We start from the raw sequence: 18,302 nt of genomic DNA, 5'->3' as shown, positions 1-18,302 counted from the left end.
GCACTGCAACATGACTCCCTCTCTCTCTAGCATCAGACAGCAAAGAGAAAAAGAACAAAGGACAATAGTCCCACTTCACGGAACACAGTAATACAAACATCCTGTCTCTGTCACTTCCCACTCTGTGGAGTCAAAACATATATTGTCATGTGAAAGACAAAAATCCCATGACTGCAATCATGGAGCAGGAATTCTAACATGACCATGGCACCCCCAAGCTCAGTGTTGCGATATCTGCCTGGTAGGAATTTGCACCCTGGTCACCCAGTCAGACTTTACTTGCTCGGCTTGCACCATGGCAAGGTTCAACGTTGGCTGGCTCCCATGGAACAGATTTGGGGCAGTCAAAACCTGGCAGGTCCATTCCATCAACACGGAGCTTGTGGAATGATGAACTGATCCTGGGACCCGATGCCATACCAACCCGTACCTTGTCTGGTGTTGTCAATAGAGATTTGGTTTGGTTTTATCCCATCACCGTTCTACAGACTTGTTATTTTGCTCATCTCATGGGTCACAAAATGTGCCTGTCTGGGCAGAAGATGAATCTTAAACACTGGCAGAGTCACACATAAAAAAATGTACATTTTTTTGTTTTAATTTTTTTATTAAAGATTTTCTTGTTTTACAGAAGTAAGTGTAATGTCTCTCATATTTTTTTCCATGTAACATTTTTACAAATCTGTTTCATTTGTTGAGACATTAGGGGGAGAAGAGCAAAAAAGAAGGGGTGGAGGGAGGGAAGATGGGTGGGGGTGGGGTTGATATGCCAAAAAAGAAACTTTGATCAAACTGTTTTGGTGTGAGCGGTGGGATGTGGTTTTTCTGTTTTGTTTTGTTTTACGCTTCCCATATCTCCCCATATGTCGACATCTCCACCCTTTTTAGACTTTTATCTGTTTTGCTCTGAAAAATAATTTAGATTTCCCTGCTGACTTTTCTAGTTATCTCTCCTTTGTTTGCCTAGAAGAGATTCAATAAAACACTGTGGATATTAATTTTCTCCTTTTATGGCAGTTGAGTTGATTCTAAAAATAAAATGAAGGCAATCTCACATAGCCACTTCCAGGCAACATCTATTTGTTTTAATACCACCACCCCTTGCTCACTAGGTACAAGAGAGCGCTTTTGCATTTGAATTCTTAAACCTAAATACTAAACGTTATAATCTCTGATCACTGTTACACACCTGTGAACAGCTTTCATTCCACTAAGAAAACATTGTGCATGCATTGGCTGGAAGAGAAGAATTTCCTGTAGCTCTGCTTGGTATGATCTTTCCACTCCCCCTTTGGCTATATTTCTAATGTGTCCACCAAGAATACTTGCAAAGTGAAATTTCAGCTTATTATTATTCAGATAAGGTCACAGGTGCTCCAGTGCAACCTTGTCTGTTTTAACCAAATTCTTCTGCTCATCGAACAGCTAGGTCTAGACAAGAGACAGTTTGCATACCCTCTAACATTTCTCTGATGAAAGTATGGACGCCCCGTTCCATAAGGGTAATTTATAACCCCCCCCACACACACACATCTTCCATAAGGGTAATTTATAACCCCCCCCCACACACACATCTTACTGGGTTGCCCCAGCCACTCTGGGCAGCTTCCAACGTATATAAAAACATAATAAAATATTTTTTTTTTTTAAAAAAAAGCCAAGGAGATAAGTAACCAAACAACCTTCAGAAGACATCTGTAGGTAGTCCTGTATAGGGAAGTTTTTAAAAAAATTATAGTTTAATGTTTTATTATGTTTTTATATATGTTGGAAGCTGGGGCAACGGAGTCAGATGGGCAGGGTATAAATAGTAAAATGATGGTGGTGGTGGTGGTGATGGAATAGGATGTCCCTATTTTCATTGGAATGTTGAAGGCTATGCAAATCTGTCAATTATGGTTTCTCTGTTTCTCATTTTCCCAATCTTAAGTTCAGTTTGACACATTTTCACATCAGTTTGCTTTACAAAAAAAACCCAACCCTCATTAAAATCCGGCAGCATTTTAGCATGAATCTCTGTATGCAATTTTGCCTAATACACACATTGTTGCTAATCAATCTTCCTTAATATAACACATTTTTGCACGGCATTTTCACTAACATGCATATTTATACTATACTATACCTAACATACTATACCCTAGTATTGGCGTTATTGAAACATGTTACTTGGCTGGAGAATAGCACTGCAGAACTCAGAGAATGCTAATGCTGGATGGCTGTTGGTTTTCTTATTATTCTTATTATTTATTAAATTTATATACCACCCTTCATCCAAAGATCATCAGATGGTTCACAACATAAAAATACAAAATGAGAACACAAAATAAATAATGAAAAACCCCAAACCACTAACACCCCCCCAAAGAAATTTAAAAGGCCACAGAATGCTAATCAGCCAAAGGTCCAGTTGTAAAGATATGTAATGAAGTTGCAAGGCAAGCCTTCCTGGGGAGAACATTCCACAAAGAGGGAGCCACCACAGAAAAGGCCCACTCTCATGTTGCTGCCCTCCGGACCTTTCGTGGAGAAGGCACACAAAGAAGGGCCTCAGATGATGATCTCAGAGTCCAGGTAGGTTGATATGGGAAGAGGTGGTCCTTATTCTTTTAGATAGATAGAATTAGATAGGTTCACATTTAAATGCAAACTGAATCTAATTTCTTTTGCATCTGAAAATGGCGGACAATGTGGCTAAACCAATGTTTTCCAAATTTATGCTGACAGCAAGCCAAATTAGACAGGAAAACAAAACAGTACAGTATATTGAGGGATCAATTTAAATGGGAGATCAAAATCTGCCAATGATTTAAATAAATATGTTCTTTTCATTTCATTAGAGACTGGCTAAGTTTAATACAGATGTAGACAAGATGCATGATGGTAAACATGAATGAAGAATACATAAGTTTACGCAGCCTGGTTTATTCTTCAACTACAACTAGATTTATCTTCCCACTGTCATTTTTCTTTTACAGCTTTCTTCCAGTGTCTCTGTCAAATATAGCTGCTGAGCAACTTTATCATTTTTTGTGTGAACTCTGCTGGAAGAGCTGAGTTAGAATTCCACTTTATCTAGTTTCTCGTAACAGATTTATATTAATTTATTTTTGTGTAATTATATTTTCCATGTGTACTTCTAGCATTGGAGCATATTTTTCACAGTAAACTAGGACATGACCCAAGACAACATTAAACTTTTATTACTATGTAAATAGAACTGTTAATTGCTTCTCCAGGCACCAACTTAAACTTGCTTGCTTGTAAGGTCATAGCCAATTTTGTCTATAAAAGTTTGGCATGGTACGGAAATGGCATATTGATGGATTGTACGCCAAAGTGTTTGTGACAAATGCGTGCAAGGTTTTTTCCATCTGACTTTGCTTTACTCAGAAAACAGCCAAAGAGAGTTAGCTATTGATAACACAAATACTTCCTCTTGATACACTCAAATTTAATGATGCACAGAGATTTGGAAAACACCACCAGAGGCAGTCATCACTTTGGCAAATCATCCTCTTGGCTACAAATCATCCTTTTGGCTACAGGGAGGACATCAAGGGGAGGGTTAGATGACAGGTTTTAGTTGCACCTTGTATTTTTCCTAGCCAGCAAACAGTTGCTTAAATATCAGATTTATTAATACTATTGTTATTTTCTTGCCCTTCTGTTTATTCACCCTCATCCAACACATTACTGATTTCCAGCACCAATTTGGGGATTCCTTTGACTCACTGGGAGCTAAGCAGATGGAAATGTGCAATCGTCTGTCAACAGCATGGTGATGTTACCGTACTTCAAATCCCCTGATATGCAACTCCAGTAGTTTCATGTAGATGATATAAAGCAAAGGGGACGGAATGGAACCCAAAAGCTCCCATATGGCAGAACAGAAATCCCTCAGCATCGCCTTGTCACATCTACCTGACAAGGACAAAACCATTACAAAGCAATGCCATGTACTCTGACGCAGGTGCTACAGATTGACGGAATCACAAGCTATTGAGATGTCCAGCAAAATCAACATGGGTACATTTTCCTTGCCTCTCACTGAAGGACATCATTCAGAGTGGCCAAGGCAGTTTCATTTGGAGCTCTGACACCCCCTGAAGGAAAATATATTTAGGAAATGTCAATTTGTGGTATAGTGAAGATGAAGCAGGCTTGTCCTGTTATTTATGGAGCTCTTGACTACCTATTGTCTCTTTATCTTCTCTACTGTGAGTATTGTTTTGTCCTTGAGGGAGAAGAAAAGCCGCGTTGGATCAGACCAAAAGCTAGTCTCTTTTATAAGAAACGTAGAAAAGTCTTAGCAAAAATCGGTAATTGAAACATGTGACGTGTAGGAAGAAGGGACGAAATTTTTAAATGAAAGTTGAAAATGTTATTGCACTGGAAGCAGCAAAGGAGTGAAGAAAATAGAAGGAACATCTCTCTCTCTCTCTCTCTCTCTCTCTGTGTGTGTGTGTGTGTGTGTCAGATTTTCAGGTGAGGAAAAACTCCCTTTTCTCACCATCAACTCTGCTGAGCTCCAGACACAAGATGAAGCAGTTTCTTTTGAGGAAGGCAGATGGTTTCTGGAAGAAGATGGAGTAAGATCATACAGAGGGATGAAGAGTTGTTTGGTGATACGATTAGAGCCATCTGCCCATTTTATTAAGATGAGAGCTGTCCATCTGTGGCAAGGACTGATAACTTTGTTACTAGCGAGCTATTAATGTAGTGGTTTTCAAATCTAAAATATTTGCTTCGTGAAAAATGACCCTCCTGTCTCCAAGGAAAATTCATTTAGAGCATCTGTGACGTGCAGGGCATGAGAGGCAGGTGTGCTGGAGAGGGAGCGGAAATGAGGGGTCTTTAATAAGAAACCGGGGGGTTGCAGACAGGTCCAAAGGGATTTTAGTGCAGTATGCTATTGCTCTCTTTTCTTTGTAATGGCATATGTTCATTAACTATCGTCAAACAAACTGGTGATTCAGGCCTCGCCTTTTAGGGCAATTTGTCAGACGCTCTGAAAAAAGCAAGATATGATGAGAGCAAAAGAGAGTGCGCTTTGCTAACGAAAGTCAAACCCAGAGGGTGTCCATTAGCACTTCAAACAGCTTTTGGAATACGAAGCAAATATTAAGAAGAGCTTGACTTACTCCGCTAACCCGGATGGCCAAACCGGCTGGTCAGAATCTGCCTTATCGTTGAGCACGGTTTCATGTCATTCTGCATAGGCCGTCTGGCTGTGCCTCAAGAGCACTAAAACAGTGGAACATATTGCACGTGGAGGTCCCCCAAGCCACCCCAATAACTCACACTTCACACATCAATTTTTGTTTAAGGTTGTTTAAGTTGTTTGGCCACAACTTTATTTAAATACACACATGTGAGTGGTTGCTTAGGCATTGGTTACGACTATCTGTCCTTGCCCCTGGAACAGAACTGACTTCCGGATTTCAGCGGAAGCCAGTCAGGGAGAACCATAGTGGGGAGAAATGAAGATGGGCATCAGTCCCTCATCTCTCACCCTCTTGCCCCCTGGGGCTTGCACGGCCCAAGTCCGATGCCAGGGATTAGGACGAAAGGGATGGCAAGCCCCTGGATTCCTTTAACAGAATTCCCTATGCAGCACCACCATTGGAGGGGTAGGCACTTACCCCTCCACCAACCAATTTTAACCAATGCCAACCACCAACCTTACAAGTTGTGATGATTTGCTACGCGGTAAGCAAAAACCAAATTGCAACAGCCAAATGGACAAAATTCCTACCAGGCCCCTGCCCCAAGGCAGACGACCCCATGACAGGCATAGCAAGGTCAGAGGACAACGAACCCCCCCTTTTCAGTGAGGGTGGGCGGGTGATCCAGTGCACGCAGCCCAAGATAACACCCCAGGCTGCGAGCCCAGTATTTAAGACCTCTGACCCCTCCCACCATTTAGCAACATAACAATCTCCCCAGCAACACTCCTTGCCCAATCACAGAATGTGGCCAATTTGCCCAACAACAGTGGGGTGGCTTTCAGACCCCCACCGCAACACGTGCTCTCTGTTATGGAGAACACGCTTTGTGTTACACCAGTGCTCTGGAATCGCCTGGCTTTCTGTAGACTTTGAGGAATCATTCCTGGTGATTAATGCTCCAAAGAACTGAACTGTGCAATCAAAAAATGGGGGTTGGGGGCTTGATGGTCAGATGGAAATTAAGACAGTGGAGTCCCCCCCCCCCCAATTTCCATCTCTTTGGCCTCTGTGAGAACAGAGTGCTGGGCTAGATGGTATGATCCAGCAATGCTTTTTTTTCCACAAAAGGGGTTGATTTCCACCAGTTCCGGAGCTGTTGTAAATTTCTCCTGGGTTTAGGGATATGTCAGGGGGCTGGGAAAACTGTGGGTGCTTTAGATCAACGCCATTTTCATGTCTACCCCTGGCTCACCCTCAGACACCCTTGTTGGCCCTTCCAATGTCAGAGCTCCCAGTGGCCATAGTATTGCAGTCTTGTGCAATTCCTCAGTTTAGGGCTGGCCCAAGGCATTGTGTTGCCTGAAGGGGAAGAGAAAATCCTTCCCTCCTTCCTACAAAACAAAGTACAGTATATAGTATCCAAAGGTGGCCATGTTATTTTGATTCCCGAGAAAACCCATAAGTCCATCTCCCTGGGAAGTAAAAATGCAATAATCGTAAATGAGAAAGTTATCGCTTCCTGCCCTTTCAAAACACTCCAAATCAGCCCCACTTTACATAATAGTAGGCCCAAAGGGATGTGGGCGGCACTGTGCTCTAAACCACTGAGCCTCTTGGGCCTGCCGATCAGAAGGTTGGCGGTTCGAATCCCCGCAACAAGGTGAGCTCCCGTTGCTCGGTCCCAACTCCTGCCAACCTAGCAGTTCAAAAGCACACCAGTGCAAGTAGATAAATAGGTACCACTCCGGCAGAGAGGTAAATGACGTTTCCGTGCTCTGCTCTGGCTTTGGTGTTCCATTACGCCAGAAGCAGCTTAGTCATGCTGGCCACATGACCCGGAAAAACTGTCTGCAGACAAATACTGGCTCCCTTGGCCTGTAAAGCAAGATGAGCACCGCAACCCCAGAGTCGTCTGCAACGGGACTTAACTGTCAGGGGTCTTTTACCTTTACCTTTTTTGGGAAATTGTAGAAGAATTTACTCTGAAAATGTATTCTTTCTGGCTGCTCAAACATATATGAAACTCCCTTCACTTGAGAACTTTGAAGCCCAAGTCCTGACTTTTGTTTAAGGTTGCCATTTGATTTTTTTTCTATACTTTTGTGTGCTTTTACTGTATATTTTTGTAGCTTGTACACCTGGACTGTCAGGTTGGAGCAGGCTAGGAATCTAAATAATTAACAGTATGTATTCCCACTTGGCATGAGTTCCAGAATAGTGCAGAAAGCAAGAGAGGACAGACATTTCCTCAGGGTAGTGGCATAATAGACTCATGCAGTAAGCAGTCTTTGCCCCCCCAAATAGGTTTATTTTCATTCCGACACTAGCAAAATAGTGACTGAACTGTACAGGGAAAACACTGTCCTGATTTGGTATTCCTTAAGAATAAAACCTCAGCAAGATCTCCATAAATGCCTCTGTGCAGATACAAGCGCTGGCTCATTAAATATCAAACAAACATTCAATATTAAACAAACATTTGACACGGCAAGATTGTGGCTCCCCTCCAACGTTGTTCAACTCACATCTCATTACGTATCTGCAACAAAATGGATCATTCATGTGACCCATCACCATGCACTCACCTCAGAGTGATGGGTGGAATCTAGATAATGAAAATTTTACTGCAATTTGAATTACAATGTCTACATTTCTATGAGAGTCAGAACGGCTGGTTAACCAACAGAGATGCCAATTTTTCAAATGGGATGTAAAACATAGTAGCCCCAACATTTTATTAACAACAACAACAACAACAACAACTACTTTGCTATTTATATCCCACCCATCTGGACGACTTCCAGCACATATAAAAACATAACAAAACATCAAACATTAAAAACTTCCCTAGTGCAGGCGTGGGGAGCCTTGTGAACAATTTTCTGAGACCCAAATACCAGTGGCAGTCATGCAAAAGCCAGAGTTTCTACAGACACCACACATCTCTCCACCCTCCTTCTAGGCAAGCAAAGGGCATCATCACAACTCAAGGATACTTTCCGGCCGTGCAAAGGCATTCCAGGATGGTGAAGTCTGTGGATAGGAATGATCTGTGAAGCATCTCAAGGCTCACCACCCAGGTCTAGGATGAGCCAGGAACTAGGAGACCAGCCAGTAGTTTGGACCAAATATGAACACAGGACTGGAGGATATATCAAGGGAAGGATTGAGGAGCAAGACAGAAGTCAGGACCAAGACTACAGGAACACATCTGAGCTCAGGATGACCTTGTTGCTCGAGCAAGTTTCAAATGGAACAATAAGCACTCTCTCTTTATTTATTTTTTTTCTCTTCCTCCTGCCCTGGAGGATCCGCTGGTTGGTTTGTGTGGAAGAGTCAGTCCATGAGCTGGAGACAGTTCACTGAAAGAGATCAGATTTTCATCACATGGGATCTAGCAGCTCCTAAGTGTCAGTGGACTCTAGACTGGCATTTCTGGTACTAAAGCAATGTGAACACAGTCAGTGATCTAATATCCAACACTAATCAAATGAAGCTTACACTACAGAGATGCAAGCGTAGATGATGCCAAATTTGCATTCATGGGCCATCCTAGCCAGTAGTGACTTTCTATTCACTACTAGGAGTTCACAGAATGCACCGCTCTCTTATTTTTCATAACTGTGCTAAGAAGGCAACGTGCAACTCCAGAACTGCCTATCTAGCTCTGAACATAGCACCACCTTCTGCTGGAAGAACAACATTGCTCCATTAAAGGTTCCCATTATCCTTTTATGTAATTTCGAATTAATGTTGCTCCTGTAGCTGATCATATTTAAATCCTAGCCTTAACTCTCTCCTGAATGTTTTATCCTTATTGCTGTCTTTGCTGAGATCAGTGATCTACTTCAACACTCAAACCCAACTTTCATTTTTCATGCCGTAATATAACTCTAGAAACTTTATTTTAAAAACTACAAAGCATTTGAAATTTGAGTCACATAAAATGAAAGCCTTTGATCAACTGCAGTTCTTAAGTCTAACTGGATACAAGGCGTAGATAAAAGTCCAGTAATATGCTGTTAAACACAAAGAGCCAGGTAAGTTGAAAAATGCTCCTTAACATGTCTGGTCAAGTTATATATAGTTCTCTCAGAAGATTCGTAAGATGGAAGAATTCCTTTTCATTCTAGCAGCTACTTTGATTTCAGTCACTTAATGTGAAAAACCTTCTTTTACGTTAAATATATAGTATTATTTTTCTTATCTAGAATTTGGTCTACAGTCCCTTAAAAACAGGAAGGTGTGATTAACTGCATGCATGTATATGTACTAGGGGGGATGTAAATTTCCAAACTACTTTAGGAATCAAAATGCAACTTCCATACAGAATCATGTTTTTACCATGGGAAAGGAATGCTAATCATGACAACAAGCCGTTAATCAGACCCCAGGTCCCTAGTACTCTTTGCAGAATTTGGTTAGCTTCTGGTGAGTCTCATCTACCTGTTGTTTCTTTCAAATTTGCTGAAGTTACCCAGAAAACAGAGCTCTAGTTGCTTTAACTAAGTTAAAATATTCATTAGCATCTGTCTCAATGTAAATTGAGTCATGCAGTTAAATCTTATGCGTGTTTACCTGTAAGTAAACCCTATTGAGTTCAATGGCATTTACTATAATGAAAGGGCACACAAAACTACAGCTTCAGATTGCTATAAATGTAGTGGACACAGATGCTATTTTTCTTTGGAGTATGTCAGCTTATTATTTTCATGAGAGAGAACACAACATAAGCCTGTCACAGCCTGAGAAATTATTTTTTATTATTATCTCAGTTGAAAAAGATATGCCAAGGACTTCTTCTCCATCAAAAGATGCAATGAAAATAGTCAATGAACTAGGCCCTTTAGAATCTGCCAATAACTTGCTGAAGCATATGGTTTTGAGAATACTTTGGCCCCAATATCTGAGCTTACGTCTGCTTGAAAGCAAAACAAAATGGGTATGATTTGATGAGTTGGAAGAGGCTCACCCAAACACAAATCTTTTTGGTGGGCTATGTTGCTACAAACATCCCTGAAAGCTAGTCTATTGATTGCTCTGTCTTTCTGGAGAAAATCCAGAGCAGAAACAAATATTGAGCTCGAGCAATCCCAAGAAAATGATCCTCTACCATTTGATCTCTTCATTTCATCAGCCTTAAGTATGGAATTACCAACACAGTGCTCTGCAGTTGCAAACTGGGGTTCATGGGAGTTGCAATTCAAAAAATATGGAGGCCACCACATTGGGGAACCCTATCTCAGGTAGTCTCATGATACTAAAATTCCCCAGGGGTCCCCAATCTAAGTACCATCCCTCTGAGAATTAAAGTGAAATAAGAATATTCAGTGAGATTTTCCCCATTCTGGCCCATTCATGCAGCAGAGTGGAGCAATATGCATGAGGGCACCATTGTGACATGGAAAAGGGCATACATGTAGGTAGGAATTTGTATCTGAATGGTGTCACAAGACTTTATCATGATCTGTCTCTAATTGGAATGAGGACATCATTTTGTCTCTATTTTAGGCAGCAAAATGAATTGGGCCAGTATGCTCTGAATCTCCATTGTTGAGCATCACAGATGGAGAGAGTGTGGTTGCTTATTCCTATGCCAGAAACTTCCTGTATTCTTCCAGAAGCTGCTGCATCTTTGTTTCATCTTGCTTGAACTAATTGGAGCTGGAGTACTTTTAAGATTATCAATATTTGTCTTGCTATTGTCTTGTTGTTTTGAGAGTTTTAAAGTGGAGTGTTAACATCATGTCCTCAGCTGCCCTGAGTTTCCATTAAGAAAGAAAGGCAGGATATAAATTGAAGACGGGGGATACTGAATTAAATCCCAGGCCCTCTCCCCAAGACTAGAAGTTGTTGCATGCCTTAATGAAGGACAAAATTGTCTCCGATACAGAATCATACAAACTCATTGTGTCTCTCCATAATAGGCCCAACTTGTGGGGCAGCTGTCATTATGGACAAGGAAGGAGCTAGTCTGCCTCAGGATCTTGAAGGGCCTCACAATCTCACACAGCCCTGCAAGATTTCAGAACAGGGGCATAGGAATCGTGGCTTGATTTCCTAGCCTTCCCTTTCTTGGTTTTATAGTTTTCCATTGAGGCATTATGTGACTGCTAGCTTACAAGGTGAGAAAGAGATTTTACTCCCAATCACAACTGGCTCTTGGTTTTCACCTTGGATAGCAGGTTATTATTATGTGTTTGACCGGTAATTATTATTATTATTTTATTTTAACAAATGGGGAAGAAATGACATTGGGCAGGATCTAATCATAAGGGGCACCCTCCACCCTCAAGAAATTGGGGTCTTAAGGGGACACACCAGCTCCTGAGCCAACTCAGCTCAGGTTGCCAGTGAGATTCCAGTTGCAGTGTTCTGCACCACTCTTAGTCCTTTACATTGGTTAACTCCCAGTGGTTTTCCCAGTGGAAAGACTGGGATGGTATATCAAACTTCATATCAGACGTATGCAGATTCCAAAATAATTATAACATTATCCTTCAACCAGCATCCATGTGTGTGTACAAAAAATAGAAATATACCACGGGCCCATAGATGCTCAGGCACATATGAAGGTATCCAAAAATGAGAGCAAACACAGAAGAGAAATGCCAGTTTTGAGGACATTCTAGAAATGGCCAGCAAAGTGGGAAAACTGCAGTTTGCTCAAAACCAACGTAGAAAATTTCTAATTTGTGCATCAGCACATTCCAAAATGGAGTTTCTAACTTGCACAAAGACGCTTTTCCCCAGTTACCTGGAAACCCCTTAATGACAAGTGGTACTTGGCTTAGTGTCAAAAGTGTCGTCAGCTACCATGGCCAACTGTTGTCCTCCTGTGTGTAAAGGAATTATAGCCAGCATCTGCCTACAGTTTGTACACACGCTCCCTTTCCATTGTGGGGATATATAACCGACAAAGCAAAAGATCTGGCCTTGGTCCTCATTCTGCTCAAACACCTCAGCTGAAAGCAATTAGTGATTTTATGCTTCTTAATTAAAAATTATGGCACATACCTTGTGTGCCTGCCAGACAGGTTGAATTAGGAATAATGTATTAATGATCTAACAGTGTATAATTACTGTTATGAAACCAATACAGTACACTGTGTAGGAAGTGAATGCCACAGAATACTCACCCCTTGTCTCCCCTCCTTCTAAAACAAAACACTGTCAGTGCTTATACTGTAGAAATGGTCAGCTTCCCTCCTACATATGGATAATAGTAATTCTTCTTTGCTTGCATGGCACACAATCGTACTTCAAGCAATCTAGAAAAGTGGCCAGTGCATTATAATGAAATGAAGTGCATTGATGCTGCAGAGAGCAATGTGCTTGTCAGGGTCTGGGCAGAGGAGGAATGGTGAAGACCCCCTCCCTAGCCTGACCCTTCCAGAGAAGAGGAAGACAGTTCAGAATTCCGAATGGGATTTGAGGGAGGACACAGCTCAGAAGAAGATGAGGGGGAAAGTTGGGAAACAATGGGACAGGAAGAGGAGGCAGGGCTGGAGCAGCAGCTGGCTGATATATTGTCACTAGAAAGTATTCCAGACCCACCATCTCCCAGAATCTGGTGAGCCTTAAAAGTAGGAGAGCAAAGAGCTCAAAGACAGAGGGCACTTAGCAGCACCAGTAGAGGAGGCGATGATGATGATGAATGAGGAATAGGGAGAGGAGATTCACTTGAGACAATGCCATTATCCAAGAGGCTGTGTTCCAAAGTCTCTCTCTGTAAATATGGAATAAAAAGTGGATGGTAAGAAACTTTTCCTTGTCTTTGTACATTCCTTGCTTGCAATCGCCTGACAGTGCTTTACTTTGATGCCATACACCTTGCAGTTTAGTGTAAGCCAGAGAAAGAATTAAGTTTAAAAGCAAGGATACTGAGGTCCAGCTCCAAGGACTGTAATGTAATGTTTTATTATGTTTTTGTATATGCTGGAAGCCGCACAGAGTGGCTGGATAATAGGTGGATAATGATGATGATGATGATGATGATGATGATGATGTTGAGAGAAACGACAGAACAAAGAAACAGGAAACCAGTGTACGTCACATCCAGTCTCCCTTTCCTGTGGGAATCCAACAGTAACTTGAACTGTGGAATCTAAACATTGTCTTGTGACATGCATTTGCTGCTCAGTGAGAGAAATAGAAACCAACAGATGGTATCTGTAATTGTTTCTTTGAGGTAAGAGACTTTTTAAACCACTTTTTGGGACAATTGTCTCACAAAGTATAATCAATGAAAAACACCAAATTGGTTAATACAGCAATAAAATCCTTCTCCAGTTTCAGTTGGTATCACTACCATCATGGCAACTTGGACTTTCCTATTTGATGGAGAAATTAGATGCTCAAGGTATGGATCTGAGCCATTAAGGATTCACTAAATGCCACTATCTGAAGCTGTCACTTTCAGTGCTCACAACACCTCTGTCTTATTTGAATTAAGTTCCAGCTTGCTTAACCTCCTCGAGCCCAGAATATCCCAGTTCAAAATCTCAACAGCATCCCAGGGACAACCAGAGCTGAGTGTCATGGACATATTGGTGACATCCTCTGGATGACTTCTCCCAGCAGTTCCATGAGGATGTTAAACAGCATGGGGGACAAATCTTATGGCATGCAATAGGTCAATGACCCTCCTTCATGGATCACTGCTTTGTCATGGTGAAGGAGCTTGAATAACTCAGAAAAGCTATGAGGTATGCCCTGCAGGGCTACCCAAGATGGACAGGTCATAGTGGAGAGTTTGGAGTAAACGTGATCCACCAGGAACAGGGACCGGCAAGCCACTCCAGTATCCCTGCCAAGAAAACTCCATGGACAAAAAAAAGTAGTGATGTATGGAAGTGAGAGCTGGACCATAAAGAAAGCTGATTGCCGAAGAATTGATGCTTTTGAATTATGGTGCTGGAGGAGACTCTTGAGAGTCCCATGGACTGCAAGAAGATCAAACCATCCATTCTTAAGGAAATCAGCCCTGAGTGCTCACTGGAAGAACAGATCCTGAAGCTAAGGCTCCAATACTTTGCCCACCTCATGAGAAGAGAAGACTCCCTGGGAAAGACCCTGATGTTGGGAAAGATTGAGGGCACAAGGAGAAGGGGACGGCAGAGGACGAGATGGTTGGACAGTGTTCTTGAAGCTACTAACATGAGTTTGACCAAGCTGTGGGAGGCAGTGGAAGACAGGAGTGCCAGGCATGCTCTAGTCCATGGCATCATGAAGAGTTGGACACAACTAAATGACTAAACAACAACAACAAGGTCAAGGACCAAGGAGGAAAACAGAGATCACCCAGCATTATCATCTGGATTTGATCCTGCAGGAAGGACCGGTGCCACCTATATGGGAAACACACCTGAAGACATATTGTCTATCGAGGAGCTGTAGTTGCCTGTCACAATTCGTCCTCCATGCCACCAACATATAAGGCCTTCACTGCTCTTTTGGGCAGCAGCTGTTGCTAAACAGTTTCAATTTGCTAATCATGTGTCTTGTTCATTTGCCAACCTTTGTATCTACAAGAGATAGCATACGGGCTGTACCATCTTGGGATCATAGCCTAAATACTTGTGAGAGATAACAGCTACTGTACATGAGGAGGATCCCATGATTAATAGCGATGAAGGCTTATTGTTGGCAGCTGTAGCCCTAATCATGCAGTCTACCCCAGGTGTAGGCAATATAGTAAAATTGCACCAAGTCATCATGAGATAGGCAATTAAGCTTATCAACCTCAGGGTTCAGACACAAGGGGAGCTTCAGCACGGACCTGCAGGCCTGGGGTGCCGTGTCACTTTGTGGCTACAGAGGGCTCCACTCTGCTGCTGTATTTTTGGGGCTCCTGGCATCTGTATGGAGATGTTGCTTGCTTGGTATGGTATATTCTTATGTATACGTCCACTCACCTTTTCTTGGTGGGCGGTGTTGCAGCTGGGCAGCCGGGTCACAATAGGGCCCAGATTAGGGACGGACAGTGTTCTCGAAGCTACCAGCCTGAGTTTGACCAAACTGCGGGAGGCAGTGGAAGTCAAGAGTGCCTGGCGTGCTCTGGTCCATGGGGTCACAAAGAGTCGGACATGACTAAACGACTAAACAACAAAATAGGGATGGAGGGTTCCACCTTCCTCCTATGTCATGCCAGCCATGTCATCGTTGCTGGGGGACCTGTGCCCTGTAGGACGGCCCCCAGCCAATCAGCTTCAGGAGTGGGTTTGGCTGCAGGAGATTTAACCCAGAGTGCAGCCAGCCATCACCCTCTCACTCGACCCTTCCCCAGATCCAAAAGGATTGTTTCATTGTTTGGATATTTGTTTGCTGTGTTTTGCTTTTGTTCCTTTGTTAAAAAAATATTTTTATTAGACAATTTCAACATAGCAAATCAATCCAAATAATCAATTACATTATTTTTTTCCCCTTCCCTGACCCCAATCCCTCCCTCTCCCCCCCACCCAGGACTTCCCTCAGCCCCCCTCTCTGGTCTCTTTGCACATATTGTTCTCTGCATGTTATAAAATTGTACATATCCTTGCCTTATCTATCATGTGTTGAACTAATAAATTTGTGGCCAAGGGGTCCAAATCATTTTGTTGTCTTTTTAGATACCGTAATTTGTAAATAGTTCCCCTCCTTCCTTGAAATCACAATTGTCCTTATCACGCAGTTTGTATGTCAGTTTAGCCAATTCCACATAGCTCATCAATTTTTCTTGCCATTGTACTTTTGTTGGGATTTCCTCATTCTTCCACCCTTGTGCTAACAAGACTCTTGCCACTGTTGTAGCATACAAAATGAATTATTTGTTTTTCTTGGCAGGTCTTATCCTACAATCCCTAATAGAAATGCTTCTGGTTTGTTTGTTTGTTTGTTGTTGTTTTTACAAAAGTCATTTTAAACATTTTTTTCAATTCATTATATAACACTTCTCAAAATTTTGTTCATTTTTAAACATAGATTTTTTGTGTCTGTTGTTCTCCCAGCAAAGCCTTCGAGGACCAGCTGGACTGCTGCATCTTTACTTGCAGTGGCGGCAGCGATATTTGGCTTAATGACATTCCAGCATGTATTAGGGATTGGTTGCAGGTGTGAGGGTGTTGGTGGTGAGCTGCTTGGACTCGAGTGGCAGTTAGGTACTGGGTAAGCGATTGTTAGATTGCGGGGGGAGGTTGTAGCCTTACCTGCCCCTCCTCAGTAAAGGTATCCTGTTAAAGGGATCCAGGGTGTGAATGTTGTCCGATGCTTAGACAGGGGCTAGGGCCATGTCACAGCCCCTACAGGGACCCATTGGGGTGCCCCTATTTGATGTAAGTCATAAGGTGCTCCCTATCGGTGGTTTACGCTCAGGTGGACACCCTGCAGATGTGCAGGAGTCAAAATACAGCCTGGCTTCACCCCAATGCCTAAGCCAAACTGCTCACATTTGTAACCAATAAATGTTGTGGCCTATTTCATACGCTGGTGGTGCTGTGGTGTAAACCACTGAGCCTTGGCTTGCCAGTCAGAAGGTTGACGGTTCGAATCCCTGTGATGGGGTGAGCTCCCATTGCTTGGTCCCAGCTCCTGCCAACCTAGCAGTTCGAAAGCACATCAAAGTGCAAGTAGATAAATAGGTACCGCTCTGGTGGGAAGGTAAACAGCGTTTTTGTGCACTGCTCTGGTTTCTCCAGCAGCGGCTTAGTCTTTGCTGGCCACATGACCCGGAGAAACTGTCTGCAAACAAATGTCAGCTCCCTTGGCCAGTAAAGCGAGATGAGCGCCGCAACCCCAGAGTCGGTCGCGTCTGGACTTAACTGTCAGGGTCCTTTCCCTTTACCTTTTTATTTCAACCCACAAACCAAAATACTTTGCATCTGGTCTTTATTGTTCTCCTGGGAACTTTGGGGCTCAGGTACCTTGGCTCGCAATCTGCCTACTGTCTAATAAATCTTAAAACTTCTCAACCACTTGTGTGTCTTGCGCTACTTTCGAATCCCAGAAAAAGAACCCCCTTGGCTTTGGCAAGACCCCACCATAGCACCATGCATCTGATCCTCCAAGTTGCCCTAATCCAGGCAACTAGTTTAGTGGCTATCATGGTTGATGGTATGCTTCAGAGGGAGACATGTTTTCCAACCAGACTTTGCTTCAGGTTCTCTGTCTTGAGAACTTAACTTGTCTACAAGTCAGAATCCACCATCTATTGTGACATTCACAGGCTATGCTGAAGATCACTTATAATTCAAACTTTCGTTGCCTAGGACAAAGTAGGCTCAATACAAAACTTGGTGATGTTTCTCCCACAGAGTCATATCCTACCTGAGGACAGTGTCATTTCCCATTGACTCCATTTCTTAAAAACACCAGACAGTCAAGCTGTGAGAACAGCCAGAGACTAAAAAAACACAGACGACACGCTGCACTGAGATGATTCCTAGGTTAACTGCCTTGACTTTTACATTGCTGTGCCACTACTGATACTTTTCACTATCGTCTACTTTTGGTGTTGCTTTCAGTTTTAGGCAGAACGGTGCCTGTTCTTTGGATGGAAGACAACATGACACTGAGTGTTAAAAATGCTTGGTTTCAGAAGCCCCTTTTCAATGCCTCCGCTGACGTGTTCACAATAAATGGGAACAGGCCAGCTAGGTGAAAAACAATGATTCTGTCATTGGGCTTTTTAGGCCAAGCAAGAGGAAGGAGTTGTGTGTGTGTGTAGATACTATCCATGCTCAGAAGCAAGCCCCACTGAGTACAATAGAATTTACTTTTAAGTAAAAGCACAGTCTTAGCTTTTACTATACATTTTTACTCAAATGTAAGTCCCTTTGAGTACAGTGGGGCTTAAAGGTAAAGGTAAAGGGACCCCTGACCGTTAGGTCCAGTCGTGGCCGACTCTGGGGTTGTGGCGCTCATCTCGCTTTATTGGCCAAGGGAGCTGGCGTACAGCTTCTGGGTAATGTGGCCAGCATGACTAAGCCGCTTCTGGCAAACCACAGCAGCGCACAGAAACGCCGTTTACCTTCCTGCTGGAGCGGTACCTATTTATCTACTTGCACTTTGAAGTGCTTTCGAACTGCTAGGTTGGCAGGAGCAGGGACTGAGCAACGGGAGCTCACCCAGTCGCAAGGACTCGAACCGTGGACC

General features: G+C 42.8%; 1 long non-coding RNA gene across 1 annotated transcript in view; it reads left to right on the top strand.

Moving 5' to 3' along the window:
• The window catches only part of LOC310658318, a 648,769-nt gene extending 630,687 nt beyond the window's left edge, over window positions 1–18,082 (top strand). The window contains exon 3 of the long non-coding RNA XR_014502225.1: window positions 18,012–18,082. This is a non-coding gene — a long non-coding RNA (uncharacterized lncRNA). The remainder of the gene's footprint in view (window positions 1–18,011) is intronic.
• Window positions 18,083–18,302: the final 220 nt, after the last annotated feature.

The sequence above is a fragment of the Podarcis tiliguerta genome, assembly GCF_965153285.1.
Source record: "Podarcis tiliguerta genome assembly, chromosome: 10".
NCBI classification, from domain to species: Eukaryota; Metazoa; Chordata; class Lepidosauria; order Squamata; family Lacertidae; genus Podarcis; species Podarcis tiliguerta.
This window is presented reverse-complemented; position numbering and strand designations above follow the sequence as displayed.